At 38.8% G+C, this 18,373-nt stretch overlaps 1 protein-coding gene across 1 annotated transcript in view; it reads right to left on the bottom strand.

Annotated features, from left to right (window-relative positions):
- Positions 1–18,373, bottom strand: part of SPOCK1 (SPARC (osteonectin), cwcv and kazal like domains proteoglycan 1) — a 275,524-nt gene that overhangs the window by 66,341 nt on the left and 190,810 nt on the right. The gene's annotated exons all lie outside the window — the stretch shown is intronic.

Below are 18,373 nucleotides of genomic sequence, written 5' to 3'. Positions count from 1 at the left end.
CAAATTACCATTTATATGGCTCCTTTAATCTACAAAGGAGTCAAAATCCTATGCATTTACAAGGGTAAAAAGACACTACTGCTCAAGTACAGCCAATTCTGCATCAGGGAAAATGAAAAGCTCTGCACCAGCACACAATATAACAGCTTGTATGACAGGAATGATGATATTTAAATCCAGAGAGATGATAACACCCAATTAACCAGATTTGACTACTAAACATACACCCTAACACAGGGACGTTTCAGACTTGCGTTTATTTACCAGGTCCTAAAATTCAGTCCACTATAATATGACTTTAATGTCTTGAAAACAGCTTTACTTTCCTCACATACCTTTCTTGACCAAGCAAAGTAGCTCATGGACTCCATACCAAGAAAAGTAGTTCATAGACCCTATGTCAGACAGCCCACAGGCTGTTTGTCAGAATCCACTGCTTACTAAAAAACATAAATAAAACAACACGACAATCCTTCTAGAGAAGCTCATTGGTTGAGATTACAGAATCTGTTCCATGGAAGGCCCGTCTTCAGCATTTGAAGGTTCAGAATGTCATTGTGACAAAGGTATTTTTCTCATGAACATTATGGAGACTGTCAGTACTTTGATGGGTGAACATCAAAAGATGTACTGTCAGCAGACAGAAGGATAAGGCATGACTTATTTTACCTGTTCATTAGCTGACACAATCAATGGGATGCATATATACCTATACTGAAAAATCAATTGCATTGAAAAGTAGAAAATAATGTAAATATTTTAATTGCCACTATTTGGTACACTGTCTGAAGGTGCTACCAGAAGACACTTAAATGAAGAACCATTGTATTGATTTAAAGCAATACACTTATGAGACTAGAGCTTGTCTTTGTAGCACCCTCTCCTTTGCCCTAGATAGTGTGGTTAGGGTGTCTGAGCCCTCACTTCCACGGGGAAGCATCTAGTGAGTAGTGGCCTCCATGGTTCAGGAAAAACATTATTCCTTCTCATTCAGACCACAGTACAACCAGCCAGAAGGATAAAGCCTCACTGCCCTTACGCATTCTCCTGGTCGTCTCATCTCAGCAAGGAGGGTTCTCCTCATCAAGCTGCTGAGGAACAGACTTGAGCTGGATCCTTTGGTTTAAAAATGCAATGAGAGTGGATGAACTCTGCTGTCACAGTGATTCTGAAGGATGACAGCAGTGTGCAGGAGGCAACCACAGCCCTGTGTGTGGGATCACCAAGGAAATCTATCCCAAGCAGTGCATCGGCTGATGGTTGGAAATTGAGGGAACGCGACTGATTTGCACAATTCCCTGAGTAGGAAAAACATTTAAATAGGATTAGATTGTCACAATTGCCCCTGACACGAGTGCCCGGGTAGAAAGGCCTTGAGCCTGTATTTCAGGAGAGCACTGTGCTGCAGCCAAGACTTGAAAAACATTCACAATACAGCCTGTCACCAGTGCTACATTTCCTTGTCACTCTCTAAGTGTGACTGATTTGCCAAGATCAAGACTAAATTCATGATCAGCAGCAAGGGCACCTAACATGAATTACACAACTGGCTTTCCTTCCTAGCCTCCCGGATAGGCTAAAGAAAATGCTTTCCCTGCATACACAGTTGCTTTTTATATCCACACCATATTCTCTGTGTGACCATGCATGACTGCTCAGCTCATCCCGCTGCCTCCTCCCCGCTCCCAAAATAAAGATGATGCTCAGTAACAAGGAGGCATTTGGCTATTGAATATCAAAGCCTGTATTTTAAAATGTATTGATATCATGGCAGAGTTTCTTGCCTCCTGGATAAAATGGAAAAAAAAAAAAAAAAAGAGCTGGGGTAGAAGCATTGGTGACTGTCTGGGGCTGAAAAAAGTGACTGCTTGGTGCAGCTCTGGAGAGATGGGGCAGTCTGTGCAGACACCTCCATCTATGGAGACAGAAAAGCAATCCATTGAAGATAAGGGTGGGAGGGGGAAGAGAAGAAAGCATAAAACCAAGGGGATCAGATGATTAAAGAAATGAAGGAATAGTAAAAGGCCTTTCCCTTCACTTCATCTTCCCAAAATCAGGTATACAGAGATGAAACTAAAGGCACTAAAACAAGACAGCATCAAGGAAGAGCCTGTGAAGTCAAACAGGCTTAAACTTCTAACAGTGGTATCCCAGCATTGACCAGAAGCAGGGGAATGACTGTGAACACAGAGAAAATAGAGTATCTGATTTTGGGACGTGGCAAATGAGTCTCCTCCCAGGCCTAGGATACACCATAAAGCCAAAGGTAAAATGAGCGTGTCAGAGATGAACAATGAGCAGAAAAATCCAGATAGTGCTCTTGGCTCTCACAGTAGTGAAAAATGATGTCCCAAGCATCTTAACAAAGCAATAAATTCCACAGAGTAATCTGCCACCCTGAAAGCACATTGCATACTTAGTCTTGAGAGTTTTTGCCCAAGGGAAGAAGATACTGGAGTTTCAGTGTCAACTCACATCTCAGATTCTTTGCTGAAGGTATCTTTAAGCGAGTCACTCAATTTACTGGTACACTGCAAGATTTGATACTGAAGTTGCACAACATCGTCTCTGAAGAATAAGATGATAAAATTCTAGACACTGATGGACTGGTTTCCCTCACCGCGTCAATGCAGAGATAATCAGCGATAATGCAGGAAGTTTTTTTCCAAGCTATTTCTATGGAAGTTTATAAGCTTTACTGCAGACAGCTGAGAGCCACCAGATTCATTCAAAGCTCTCATTCTGTTTTCTGTGGTCTCATTCTTCCACTGAAAAGTTCATGATAATGCATCATAACAATAACATTTAATTAAAGTTTCTGAAATACAAGATTCCAAATAATTTTTTAGGACACAGAAGCAGAAGAAAAAGAAGCAACTTCCAAGCAACTAACTACTTATGGAAAAAGAAATGCTGTGAGTAAATAATAGAAGACCAGAATTAATGACAAAATTTAACATTTAAATACCAGGAAACTGTTGCTGATTATCATTCAAATATTCTGCTGCATCAACCTGGGGGTTGTTCCACAAGGGAGTAAGTGAATCGTTCTATTCATTTGATTCTTCCCACCATTCTTTAGTCACAGGTTAGACTAGACATTGCTCAAAAATGACCTCCTGCTGTTTTCCAGTTATGACTTATGTCTGAAAACTACCCTAATAAGAACATATGGAATCAACAAACAGGAAAAGTGGGCTGAAATTTAGATAATAATGCCAAATTTATCACAGTAGAAATATGATTCACTCCCACCTGTAAATCTACAAGAGTTTTTCATCCCTTCATTCCTGAATTACAGACATCATATCATCTAAACTCATGTATTATTCATACTTTTATTGCGGTAATCTGAGAAAGCTGACTAAAAAGCCTTAAAATTCTTATCACCTGCTAGTGTATATTTCAACATCAGAAAACAAATCTGTGGCAAACACCCCTGTGATCACAACATTACCCCCACAGTGATGTAGTAGCAGGCACTTCTGGAGCCTGAGTTTTTAGCCCTAACCAATGGTCTTTGTGCCCCCAAAATCCTGACCACTTTTCCTGCTAATTGCACAAAGCTAATTAAATAACAGCAAAGAACATCTCTTCTTGTTATATTTTTTTGATGCTGTGAGCCTTTAGTGGACATGGAAGTCATTTGCTGCACACAGAATTTGGATGTCTTCTACTTAATCCTAACCTGCAGTCATTGCCATCTATTTACATATTATTAATTTTATTAATGTAATATTTATCTAATATTTCACTGCATTTGATGACAAAAGTTCTCTGTGTATGACCATATGAGCTCCTAATATTCTGGCTTCATAAAGGCATTCTGAATTAGTCTTTACACGCTCTATTTCTATTTCCCAAGGAACAGCTTTTTCTTTTTTATAGACTCTATATGGTCCTAAGAAATAGATAAGTGAACACGATAACAGTTAACTACCCTCAACCTCCAGCCTGTATCTTTTGGCATTAGTAGGAACACTTAGAGCTGCATGACTAGATTCAGTATCTCTTATAAGTAAAATTACTGCTGAAAAGAAAGTAGACAAACAACTTTGAAGACCGAAGTGTCCCCATCTAACCCCTCTGTTAAGCACCAGTATCTCTTTATCAAAGAAAGTACTGGTATCTATTAAAGCTGAACAAAAGAAAACCCAAAAGGTTAGTTGTGCTTTCCCTTGTGGCAAGGTGCAGAGTCTCACCTCGCTTCTGGTGATAGGAACAGTTGGACTCGATGATCTGGTGGGTCTTTTCCAACCTGGTGATTCTATGATGCACAGATGACATGGCAATCCCAGTGTTCAGCAAGAGGAACTAGTCAAAGTTTGTCAAATGAGTAATACTGGCAGTTTACAGCACATAAAAACTAACTAACCATTTAAAGTATGCTGCCTGCAGATATTAGCATTGACATGTCCCTTGCCACCACACATAGAGCATCCTACAGGAGCACAAGCCTTCATCCTGTTTTCTGTTTAGCCCAGACTCACATTTGGGCTATGTTCTCTGCCTCCCAGTACCTTTCCCTGCACAAGTTGCCTTATGGTAGGCAAAAGGTATGTCAAAAGGTACATTAGAGCCTACAGCTGGTGTAACTCAGTCTGGAAATAAAGGATCAGGAATATTGGATAAGTGTTCAAACTAACTAGAACATGCTTTTAGATGTAAGGAAAAGTGTAGTCTTTAAATTACTGCTCTGGAATTTACTGGCTTAAAATGAAAGATGTTATGGCATCCCATCAAAGAGTTGTATAACTGAAAAGGGTTTTTGTTGCTTGGGTGAAGACATATTTAAGTAATAAAACACACTTCTGATACCAATCCTCCCATTTGTGCTCTATGATGACAGATTTTAGTTTTCAAAATAGAGAGGTCTCCATACAGGCTAGCACTCCTCTTCCATTTTCTTTGCAGAGGCTTGTGCTGGTTATTTTCTACTGTTTATTGGTTCATTTGAACTGAAAGGCTTTTGATACCAACTTCAGCAGACTTTGGTCATGATGTGCAACCTGTGCTTTCAGGTCTGGCATTCAGCGCAAACCAGATCATGTTCCAGTCTAGTCCAGTGCATCAACTGAAACAACCTCTTATCGCAGTCTCTCTGCAATTTACATTGGCTACACAGAATCTATAAATGCCTTCAATCCTCACACTGTATCTTCACTTAGCCCCCCTGGGTGGCAGTGCCTCTTCGATGCGCCTCTCCTGAGAATGTTAAACACAGAGACCTTAAAATTAGGATTTCTAGCAAGTAGCTTTCATTTGTATGAAAGACAAGATATTCCTGAAATAACTTGAAAATCTGAAGTTAAGAGGGAAAAAGTCCATTAACAAGTTGAAGCCTTGATCTGTAGGAAGCTTTTAGCACTTTATCTAATCTAATTTGTATTCAATAAGGAGGGTTTTTTCAAACAGTGCATCCACAATCCCCAGTGAGAACCCCTGAGAAAGAAATGAATTATTTTGCAGAGTTCAATTTTATATCTTTAGATGTTCTGCTTGAAATTTATAGATAGTCCTGGTGTTGCTTTTGCTTTGTAATGATGTCATTTCCACAGATAATTAATCCCATTGATTAATTCTATTTCTTGCTCTGAGACAGGCAGCTGAGAGAAGTAATAACAATTCATGCCATTTTTATTTCTGATCTTCCATTTACAACTCTATTATTAGTTACGTGAAAATAAAAAGCTGCCCACAAAACCAAGAACAGTCTGTTGGTTATGGTCTCAGTCAAGAACTCTTGCGAGTTGTTATTTATGCACTGAACCTTAACCAAATAGTGGAAGTGTACTTTAAGACATATCCAAACATGACTAGAAGTTTGAGGATGCCATAGGTTTGACAGGAAGAATCAAAAATTAAATATGCATTTTAGGTTTAAAATATCAATAGTGTTGGCCCACGTAGAAACAAATACTACAGGTTGAGATAGTTTCTTTTTGTTGAGAATTAGCAATTTAAATTTAGGGGTAGGATTAATTCCAGCCCCAAGACATGTTAGAACAACAAAGGGGGAAGATGAAGAGCATCTCAATAACTACAGTTTAGCTTGGTAATAGCCTAATTGCAGAGGGAGAGCATCCTGCACTCCAATGGGAAGGCTGTTTGGAAGAGGTCTTTTTTTTTGAGCTACTATTGGAAATCCAATAATGGACTTGAGTCTTCAAATCCATTTTCTACTTTAAGTATGCTGGAGGACGAGAACTGCTTCAGAGCATTTACAGCCATAACAGAAACAGGTTTTTAGAGACATTATGCTGTGTCATCCTAAGCCAGGGAAGTGAGAAAGCTGCGGAAGTGATGCATTTCATCACACTGTGAGAGAAGGTTATAGCTACTAACTAAAAAAAGCCAGATTCCATCGCTCCTGTTAGCTGGACCACTTGAGTTAGCCCCAAGCGGAATTAGAAATAGCTCAAATACAATGCAGAAAACAAAAACTCAATGATTCACCTAAAGCCAAAACAATATATGGTGGTGGCAGACAAAAAGCATTACATGATGCTATTACACATCTGTAAGAAAAGAAATTCTATGTCTCAATACAAAAATATTAAGACTGCAGGCCAATTTTCAAGAATTATGTGGTGCACAGCCAGCCAGACATGCAAGACTAGGACAGAAACATCCCCCTGCTGACTGAGCCCCACCAACAGCTCCAGTTAAGCATCCCAGAGCTCACATGGGGGTGGATGTAACCTGCAGAAGACACAATCAAATGGGGAGCATTTGCATGAAGCTGCCATGTATTGCTCCAGGACACACAATCTATTTGAAGAGGTTGTGCAGAGTGAAGTCTGCAAGGCTAGGCAAAATCTGCATTAGAACTGCACCCTATGAGGTTTTCCTGTCTTTTCTGTCTACACAGGAATGGGAAGAGACCTCTTGAATGACAGTGCCATCCCCCCTCTGAAAGCCTCTGCTTTTCTATTAATAATTTCTTGCACTTTTGAACTCACTCTCATCATGAAATACAAATGAACATAGTGCTAGATCTGCCACTGACTAAGACAGCCATCCCCATCCCCATCCAGCTGCTGAAGTTTTTAAAGGCTCTCTACCCTGTTCAGGCTACCTGAGGAAACTTTTCTTTAAAAGATATTTTGGCACTATCCCCTTCAAATCACTCATTTTAAAAAGTCTTTTTTGACCTGACAACGCAGGTTACTAAAAGACTTGAGATGTCTGCTCTATCAGTCTGCAGAAATTCATACCAAGGTCTTAAAACCAGCATTACTGAAATCTAAACTAGGAAACTTCCCTTTCTCCTTTATTTCCTTACCTTTTTATTAAGATCTCCTGCAAGAAAACCTGAGTATAGCTGGCTAGACTTGAAATGACCCACTTATATCCTCTTTTCAATTCGAGCAGGTAACAGCAATGGAAGACAAAACCTGAATTAACAAGAAAATTTCTTCTACTGTCATATACTTGTAACAAAATATATACCATTTTCTTCTCGGGAAAAAAAGCATGTTTGCAGAAGAAACAACTTTACTAGGACTACAATACAGCAAACTAGAAGAATGTTATATTTTTTGTCTGATCTTTTCTCCCTGCATATTTATTCCTATATGTAACGCATTAAAATGGGTAAAAGAAAAGCAGATACCATTGGAGAATGGTCCAAAGAATACGTAAACAAAAATTAATGGATATAACCACATGGATTTTAAGCTCTCTTCTCTGCTTTACTCTATTTATGATGTAAATATTACAGATTAGGGGAACGCAACTACTTGAGCTCTCTGCCTCTGTTTTGTGTAGTACTACATGTGTGAAGAAAACTCTCAGTGAATCAACCTTGTATCATCTAATTGCCAACGACTGGGCACGGGCCCAGTATGTATAAGTTGTTCTGAAAACACAAACTAAAGTCCAAATTTCTATGAATTTATGTCCCCTACACATTCCCATCCCCACCAGAATATTCACAGCCTTCTTTCTCCTTCCCACAGAGACTATTCCAAGACCATCCGTTCCAAACCACCTTCTACACCCTCTGCAGCCAATTGCTGCAACGCTCCCAGGTCCCCTCCACATCCCCAAACTCCCTCTTGCCTTTTCCATTGGCTGGATGGAATAAAGATCTTAAAGCAGAGGGAGCAGGTTCTGGCACTTCCAGCCCACGGTGTTATTTTGAGGGCCCAGACAGGTTACATTCTGAATTTTGCATTTCATTAGTGAAAGTTCAGAGTAGTGATTTTGAAGACAACACTGAGTTCAAGCTAACATTTTTCTATTAAATGCTCTCATTGGAAAATACTTCTTCTACCTGCAACAACTATCACAATATCTGCTCAATATTATCTGTATAATATCAAAGTGATTTCTTTCTAACACCAACTAAATACACATCATACGATGCAATTAATTTGAGCATGACTATTCAAAATCCAATTTAGTTCTGCATCTCCACTGCACAGATTTTTTTAAATGTGAGAAATATGTTCATTTGTGCACTTCATGCTATGCTGACAACTCATTGAGTAATGTCAACCCCAAGATGCATTTTCTAGCCCAATTATACTACGGGGGCACATTTGGACATGATGCATAATATAAAGAAGATACACACATAAATCCCATTATTGTTAATGGAAACTATGTGCATTGCACATCCCACACACTGTTTAAAAACTATGCCCCACAGAATAATTTTAAATAACTCATATTCTACACAGTACGAACCTGTTATCTAAAAACTATTCCTTTGCCTGCTCTGTTATTAAGGGACAAGAGACAATTCAGAAAGAACAAGCCTTACGGCTTCAGTCCCTTTGAGTTTCTAGCCTTTTCTTGTGAATACTAAAAATGTAAAACAGTCTGTATCTTTCAAATAATCTAATTTTCCAATCCACCTTCATTAACATTGCTGGGTGAAGCCAATTACAAATGCCTTAAGGCTTACAGCCTTATAAGCATAGTGCGACAGGTCAAATTTTATTGTTTGCCCCATCCATCACTACTGACACAGTAATTCAAAGTACACAAGGCACAGTCTACTCACTGCTGCTTCTTTCTGCCTGTGCACCTGCTCCAATTTTAATATAGAAGGTTATTAATAAGTACATTGTCTCCTGTCACTCAGCCCTGGCTTCTTCCATGTATGTGAAAGGAAACCGCCTCAAATTATGCTTTTCTTCTAGCAGAACTTAATGTCTCTCCTTTGAGGTAACGTTCCCAAGCAAGTCATCACTGGTGATGTGTTTCATCAACAAGGACTTTTTATAAATCTAACATAGTGTGGTAATGAGAATTTTTTTCTTAAAATTAATTAAAAATATAAATTAAAAAAAACCTGAGCCACAGAACAACAGATACCAGGAAAAAATACCCTTTTAGAGTGATCTAGAAAACTAACCAAGATGCTCATTTACTGTGGAAAACATGGCTAATAGGCTACATATTCCAGCCTAAAGATGGGTACATAACTTCATTTTTAAAGTTGTTTATGACATGTAGTCACATTTTAATTCAGTAAGATTTCAATATTTATATTTAAAAATGCTCCCTAGAAAAAGATTGTTTTTCTGAGTGTTTGGAATACTAAGCAGCCAACAGTGGGAATGTTACAAATTCAGACTTGTAATTATTGGCAGCAGTAACCTGGATGTCTAAATAAAAACACTGCCTTCTTCAACACTGTAGAAGCTGTAAATGGGAAGGAGAAAAATCAACGACATTCTAAACATTGTTTCATTCCTCCAAGAAAAGCATAAGTGGGCAAATCACAAAGGCACAGGGAGCACAACCTTCCTGCAACGAGTTGTCCTTCTGCAGCAGTGGCCTTTGCTATGCAAAAATAATTAGCCCCTCTCTTTAAAAACCATCATCCCCTACCCCACAAAGCACCAAAATCAGTATAAAATGTCAATCTAAGTTAAAATCATTTTAGCATGCTACAAATGCCCTTGATGAAATCCCCAAATATCCACTGTTATTTGTCAACAGGATCATGGAATCACAGAATGGTTTGGGTTGGAAGGGACCTTTAAGTTCATCCAGTTCCACACCCCCGGCATGGCCAGCAACAACAAAAATACCTTGGCAAAGTGTCTTTTATACATGTACGACTCTTCACCCACCCCGTGCATCTTCCACCCCCTTTCTTAGTTTTTATTTTGGGGTAATCTAGCAACAAGTGACATGCAAACACAAGGAGCTGCACTATTGTAGGGCAGGTCTAACTACCAAAACTTCTAGAGACTCTTAGTGCGTACACACGAAATGAATCTATCCAACTTGAGGAATATATATTTAAGTGAATCCCATTAACTGAACTCTAGTCAATTAATGAATATTGGTTTTTGTTTTATTGCAAAGCCCTCGCAGCTGGGCACTACTTGTGTTTGACTTGAAGTTCGTTACTCTGTGGGAGCTCTGGTGAAACTCAATAGAACCACCACAAAACACGCTGCTTCTACAGCACCAAAAAGATGAGCTCTTTCAGTTGCTTCACAGGACTGAATGAGTCTTCTCGTAGCCATTTGGGAAAATTGGCTTGTAAAAAATTCAAGGGAGTTGGATGTGAGAGAAGGAATCTCACGCTGCCTGAAACTTCATCTCTTCCTGTCACTCAGTGATGGTGTGTGTTTGTTGGAAAGCTGAAGGTTACTTTATCCTGCATAGGTTTTTATACCACATTTCCCAGCATGGTATTTGTACATCACGACTGCAGCTACATATTGAGAAGGGTTGTTTTTTTTAGGGAGTTTAGAGCAATGTTTCCCATATACCCAAGTTATCAAAATTATATAGAGAACAAATTGCCACTTGCAGCAACACGCCTAATACAGATATCCTTTTGCAATTTCCCACATAGTCTGTGGGCTTAACTTGGCAATTAAAAAAATCCAACTTTGACAAGCCTTAATTATGATCAAATAATAGATCAGGAGTTAAAGAAAAAAAAAAAGGATGTAGAAACTGACAAAATGTGTTATTCGCTAAGAACCTACCCTGTGCTGAGCCAAATTGCTTTGGACTGAGCAACTTTAGAACATGGAGAAACAAACTAAAAATATCCCTTCCCTGCTAGGCAAGGTTATAGAAAGGAGATAAACAATGCCATACCCCAATTAAAACAGCTTGCTTCACACATTGTTGTTAAAACCTGAAGGTACAACTTTGGATAAATTTTGCTTTCTTCCAGAGCCTTTTTCTCAGTGGTCCCAGCAGAAATCAAAGCAGTAGGACTTTTAATTAATCTCTCTTAAAAGAGATTATACCAAGGAAGAATAAAATGAGGTTGCAGGCCATCGAACTCAGTCCCCAGAACACCTTTGATAGCTCTGCTTTGCTTTTATGTATGAAAGATCGCCACCCTCCAGCAGAATCAGAGGAACCCGCTTCTCTTTCCAACACTAAGCAGTGCCTTCAACAGAGTTTTAATTAACCTGTTTTCCCCCAAAACAATCAATATCCTCTTTATAAGAGTCCCCATGGGATTAGAAATATTTGTCTTTTCGTGTGTTTGTCAATCTGTGTTTGCAGAACCGTGTTAACAAAGGCTAAAAGGAAGAAGACTAAAAGGATAGCAACAAGCAGTCTCTGAAAGAACATCGTGTCTTGGGCATCTTCTCATTAATTCATAGAATCTTAAACCTGGCAAAATGACAAAGCAGCCGTTGCCATATAAAAACTGCCCAGAGCTCTTCAGTTTTTCCTCTATCTGTTGATTCACTGCAGAAACCTCTATTTTAGCTGTTCTCACAATTCATATGCTAGGTGAAAAATCTTGCAACTATATATATATTCATGGGTTTTAGCTGGGAAGCTCTCATAGAAGCAGCCACAATGCACAGATCAGTGTAATGCAGGCCTGGTTTTTCCTCAGTTAGGACATAAAATTGGCAGAGGATTGTTTAAGATTTTGAATTTACTATCTGACAACACCAAAAAGCAGAAGCTCTTCAGCATAAAACTAAATAGGATTTGACAGGAAGCTCAGGAATTTGCTGAATTGCACGGTTACTTGAAGAGTTCAAAAGTTACACTTCCCAGCTCCCAGAGAGTTTAACGAGGTTTGCTCCAAGCAGGGAAAAGCACAGATCTCTTTGTTCTGGATTGTTTATTTGAGGCTAAAACACCCTTGAGAGGTAGCACTGGTAAGAACGCAGGAGACAGAAAGCCATTCTCCAAGTATATTAATTGATCCAAAAATAAACATTGTTCTTTGAGCATATGCAAAAATACCCTTTAGACATCAACTACCTTAAGATATTGGCACGGATTATAAGGTTTACAGGAAAAAAGATCTACCTTATTCCCGATTCTCTGCTCATTCCTTGAGACCATGTGGAGAAAAGAACCATATAAACAACAGGATGCTTTTAGGATAAACAACATTTCATCAAATATCATAGCTCACCTCATGCTTCGAGCCAAATAAACTGTTCAACTGCAGGAGGCATGATACAGAGCTCTAGGTGTTTTGCCTAGGTTTATTATTTAGGACTTCATTACGCAAGAACCGCTTCATATAGCTTTCGGATTACAAGATTCAAGTCTCACTGGCCCAGGCTACAGGCTGAGGGAACATCTGCATTGCTGGGAATACAGTGGTCAGATGTGACCAAGTCAAACAAGCAATCTACAAAGGTACTCAGCATCAGGCACATTCTAGTTCACCCACAGTCCTCTGGGGTTTCCCATTTGTTATTTGTGACAATAAAGTCAGTAATGTTGAAAGGTTCACGCCAGATGTATTGCTACAGCTAGGAACCCCCTGCAACAAAACTCATCAAATAACGAAACAGGAATCGGTGAATGTTGAATTCCTACTGCTACAATAAGGTAGTTGTAATGACACTGTAAAATATATTTCCTGTAAAAAAAAAAAAAATCCATCAGAACAGTCACCTCCCACGAAAACCTATCAGTTTCCACAAAAAGATATTTGAATACTCCATTACAAATCTTGACCAGCTTGATCAGAAAACTGCAGGAAACTTGGCAACGGTGCTGTCATGTCTTATACAGAAACGTTTGATTCAGTACAAACAACATCACACCCCTGCAACCACTAAATCATGGCATCTCTTTTCATCATGACTTCAAAGTAGCTCTCCCAGTATTTTATTAAGGGGGAGTCCTGATCTTTCCAAATTAGAAATGAGAAAAACACAAATTGCCCAGCATCTCAACATAGGTCAGTGGAAGAACTGGGTGATGTGCCAGATCTACCACGTACAGGTTCAAGCCACAACAGAGCAAAGAACTGAGTTTATAGATTAAAGATGAGAAGATAAAGAAAAAGAGGAGGGGGAGAGGAAAGAACAGTTTATTCTTGTATCTCCCACCAATCTTTAAATTTTGCATGGGAAGCAAAAGCATGAGGATGACTTGACTTCCTTTCCGTGGATTTCTTCATCCTCTCTATCCCACCATTTTTCCCTTACAAAAAGCAAACCAAAGCTGAACATTTAACAAAGAATTTAATGCCACTCTTCATCTAACCGAGGACAACACAGGTCTTAACACTTACTAAGCCTCTGCTGAGTACCCTGTTTTCCATCAGGAAAAGCTGAGTCATCTATTGGACAACTTTGGCCAGGGAAAGCTGTGCAAACCCACAGCTGGATAACTGCACCCCACACCTAGAGAGCAGGTAACCCAGCCAACAGTTGGATTATGAAAAACCAAAGCATCTTCCACTAAACCCGCAACACTTGGACACTTTAACAAATATTAGTTAATTGTGCTTCTGAATACAGATTCCTAATTAAACAGAGCAGCCCTCACATTGCACACATTTAACTAATAGTGCCTCATTATTTTTGGTCATGATTTTCTCCTGTTTCAAGATTGTTGGAAAATTATTTCTCTCTTATATCCCTTAATATCAAATTTCTTACCTAATGTTACGACAACAGGATACGATTTTTCTGTTTTCAAACAAAAAGAGACATGGTCATGGACTTAATTAGTCTACAATGATTTAATTAAGATTTGCAGAGCAACAATGTACCTAATTAGAAGCATAATAATTATACCAATGTACCTTTCTGTCTTTGAAGGTACCATTAGTCATTGTGGTGGTATGTTTTGTAATTTAAGATCATCCTTATTTTCATTTTCTAATTAGCTAAGTGCAGTCATCACCACGTTCAGGTAACTGCTTTTTTAACTAGCTTAATTAAACTTCCTGTAAAAATGACAGTGACAGAGCTATTCTTCTTAATGTCTTACTGACAAAAACATTAACTACTTTATACAGCACTCTTTACAGGGCTTACTTACCTCACAAGCTTAATTCATCAGTACTTTAAAGAGCTTTGAAAGCTCTAGGTCTACAACATGGTTCTTCATAAAGAAAATTTCACTTCTTAAAAAAGGAAATTTGATTTTATGAAAAGCCATCCAGTTGGAAAGCTGGCCACGCTAACTTCCTGAGGATGCTCGGACCTGTCCTTAACCCAACATGCTAACCTGAGCTAGCACTCATGTGGTGTTTCACTCTTTTTTCACCCACAGTATCATTTACTGAGCATCTCTAGGTATGTCCAGGAAAAACACCACATTGCAGTAAGGGTCCTCAAGAATATGCCGTGTCGCTCATATTCCTGCTGGGCCAACAGCATTTTCTCTGCTGCCCTGCAAACAGCTGCCTTCAGCGAATCCTGTTCCCTTATATTTGAGGTGGACAGGCACAGCAGTTCCCAGAATCACCAGGACTATAATTAACATAAGCAAAATGCTCTCTTTCAAAATGCAATCTCTGTAGAAAGCACTAGAACAAAGAGCATAACAGTTTGAAGATTATCAAACAGTGCAAACTAGCAAGATAATGCTTTTGCTATTTTGTGTTATAGCCTATATGAAAGAAAGATTTTTATTATCCAGTCAGCAATAACCAAGACATCACTTAAAAGAACAACAATTAAAAATGCACTTTATGTTCCTTTCCTGGAGTTGAATCCTTAAAGGTTTCTTGAAATTTTCATAAAAAGAGAACATATCAAAGACCTCTATATTCCACAAGCTCTATTGAGCATCATTCCAGATCAAGTTCTGCAGTCTTAATTTTGGTTCAAGGTTTGAAACTAAACTTTGAAGAGGTAGAAACTAAAAATGCCAAGCAATGACATAAGAAATACCCAGGACCAGTTTAAAAAGAAATATCAGCCCAAGACAAAGTTGAAAAGAGAAAAGGAATATGCTCCTTTCTTAGAGAGCTGTACTTTGATGAATTATGTTATTATAGCCCCATTATTAGCTAGCCTTATCTAAAGATACGGATGTCTCTACTTCTGCATAAGAATCCAAGAACCATATTAGTTCAGCCCTGCAACCCCTCAGCCTATTATCCTGCCAAGCTGTGGATCCTTTAAAGTAAGAAAGCTACAAAGGACTAAAAGAAAGAGCAAATTAGAAACAGAACAAATCAGTTCTGCTGAACTATACTGATCATCCCAGCTTCTGGGAATCACTGGCTCAGGAACTCTGTGTGCTAGAGGTTTACTAGCCTGCAGTGGATCTGTTCTCCATGGATTTATATAAATCCTACTTATATCTTTGCCCTGCACAATACTGTGCTGCAGTGGATTTCACAATTTTTATTTCAAGCTGAAAAAAATACAAAACAGTTTGTTTTGAAACTACTGACTTATAATTTCATTAGACATTGTTTCACTAGGTAAGTTTCTTTTCAAGTATTAGTCATGATTTCCTATTAAGTCCCTCTGAAGTGTTCTAATTAATTCTGTGCTTCCTTGCAGATTCCACACCTGACAGCCATTAACATCCTTCTCAGAGCACTTCCTAGTTCTACCACTCAGTTTTGATAAGAAGCGATAATAACTGAAGGCAATGAGAAGTCCAGGCATTTAGAGAAACATAATAAAGTTTCATGTTTATTCTCAATTCCCTTTTTAACATTGCATTTGCATTTTCGCCTGGCAGTGATCATTACTACGTCCTCAGAGAAACAGCCAGAATTATTCTAAGATCAAGTGGCTAAATAAGAGCCTGCGATATGTGCGCTTGGTTATTTCATCTTAATGTGAGTTACTATGCATTTATTGACAGACAAGTTTCATCTGCATTTTATCAGTCATACTTCCTCAGTATCATTTCCTTTTCATTCTTTTTTTTCCCTCAGCTAACAGTTCAAAGTATGGGAAGAGCTATCCTGGGTACAAACATTACTGATGGTGTTGAATAGTAGCCTCCAGCCATTAGCAAAATGCTTTGATGCTGCTCTGCCAGGCCGTGAGCTACGAGCCCAAACCTTGTCTCCTACCTACCCCCCTTCTGTGCTGGCAGGAAAGGGCAAAAATCAAACTGAGCCAGGATGGATCAAAACACCCATGTGTATGTATTACATGCACTGTCTGCCTGCCTATACGAGTAGATGGCCAGTATGCAATTTCAGAAGACGCTTTCCCCCTGAAACGTAGTGGCTACTCTCCATCTTTTGTTTACGAGCTTAGTAAGAATCCTTTCATTTGCCCAGCAGGTCATTACAAGTTCACAAAGCAGCTGATGCAGAGGCAGCTCTGAATACATACACACAAACGCAAAGCAGCGTGGTATTTGCCCAACACTCAATGTCCATCTTTTTGCATTTTCACAGGCAATACTGGAACACGCCAGCACTGAAGTGCCAGAAACAATACTTGCCAACAGCACTCCATTTGAAAGAAAACTACCAAAGAAAAGCTTTGATTTTAGTGATTTAAAGGCAAGCAAGAAAGATCACACTATCTGGTGAAAACTAGTGGTGAATTTGAGAGAAGCAGCTGTGTTCTGTTAATGAAAGATACCAGAAATCCATGATCATTAGTGACCATAAAAAATGTTACTCATTAGGACATTAAAACATACCATTTAGTTTTAATGCTCTGCCTTAAGTATTTTCACCTCATTTACCAGAATTTGTCTTTTTTGGGGAGAAAAATTATCAATGAAGCAGAGCTTTAAGAAGAAATCATAGAGAGGCAATGAAGTTTCTATGGGTTTCTGTAGCCATATTCTCACAGATTTATAATGTGGTGCCAACAGCAAAGAAAGTTGCTTTAAGCATCTTCTTGATATTGTGCAAAGGTTGAGCAGACCTGTATCCTTTCACTAGGACTGGACATTACAGAAGGATGAACAATGAGCACAGCATCAGGGGAGCCCTCAAATAAAAAACTTAGAAAAAGTAACTACAAATATGCAACATGACAAGCAATCGCATCTGTAGAACAGTACTCAGAAAGCAACTAAACTCTACTTTCCCTAGACAGTGGCAGGGAACCTGAACAAAGTTTGTGGAAAAGAAGCAGCTGCACTCGAAAGACCAACAAGATGCTGCAATATTCCAATTGCTAGGGGAGAAGCAACTGATAGTTAAACAAATAAGAAATGAGGATGAGACAAAGTTGCTTCAGAATAAATCTTCTGAAAGTTTCCTTTAAAAAATTAACAGCACTCAAATAGAGGCAGCTTCTGGGAGGTATGTCGTTGATAGTCAAGCATATCAGCAACAGGGACTGTTTGACAGCTTCATTATAGCTGTCGGGCTTATATCATAGTCACAATAGTTTGGTGGATTTATTACATTGGCAGAATTTCTGATGAAAACCATTTGGATCTTATGGCAAGAAATATAGAAGGTCAAGAAAAGACTTGGAGCTAACAGAGATGCAGGTTAAGACACAACAAAATTACCTGAGTAGTGCTACAGAATATGCAATGAAAGCTATTTATCTTACACACTCTCAAGAAGTCAGATATAAAAAGTTGTTTTCAAAATATGTCCAATTTTAATCCTAAATACCAACACTAAATTACTGCATTACATACTCCTATACAGCAATAAAGAATGGCTTTTTTAACAGACAACTTGGAGCCCTTTTGCCACAACCCATGTGTGCAAGGATGAGAGAGGAGCTGCTCATTTGCTCCTTTGACCATGTAAATCCTTCAGCCAGAACAGAAGAGAGGCTTAAATGAATTAGCCATGGCAGCATTTTAATATTTGTGTCCATTAACGGATGAAAAATTCAAGCTGCCCAGCTGGGAAGATAACATAACTACAATAGCATCACCACGGTTACATCACAGCAGAGAATCTTTTCCCCCGGTCAATTTATTTTCCTGGATCTTTGGGGGGTAGTTTTTGGATTTTAAAGGGTATTTTACTGGCTGTCAAACCTTACCTTGCATGCAGGCAGAGAAGAAAACCTTAAGGGCATTCCCTAAACACAACTTCCAGTGCCTGAAGTGCTGTTTATATATCCGAGACATGTAAGGCTTTATTTGATAATGGGAGATCTGGACTGCTGAATAGCTATGAAGCCAGTTCCTTTTATTGAGTCAGGCTCTAAGGTGATCATATTCTCAACGTAACAATGAGTGAATTTATGTGCACTGGGTTACG

This window comes from Phaenicophaeus curvirostris, chromosome 15 (assembly GCF_032191515.1).
Source record: "Phaenicophaeus curvirostris isolate KB17595 chromosome 15, BPBGC_Pcur_1.0, whole genome shotgun sequence".
NCBI classification, from domain to species: Eukaryota; Metazoa; Chordata; class Aves; order Cuculiformes; family Cuculidae; genus Phaenicophaeus; species Phaenicophaeus curvirostris.
This window is presented reverse-complemented; position numbering and strand designations above follow the sequence as displayed.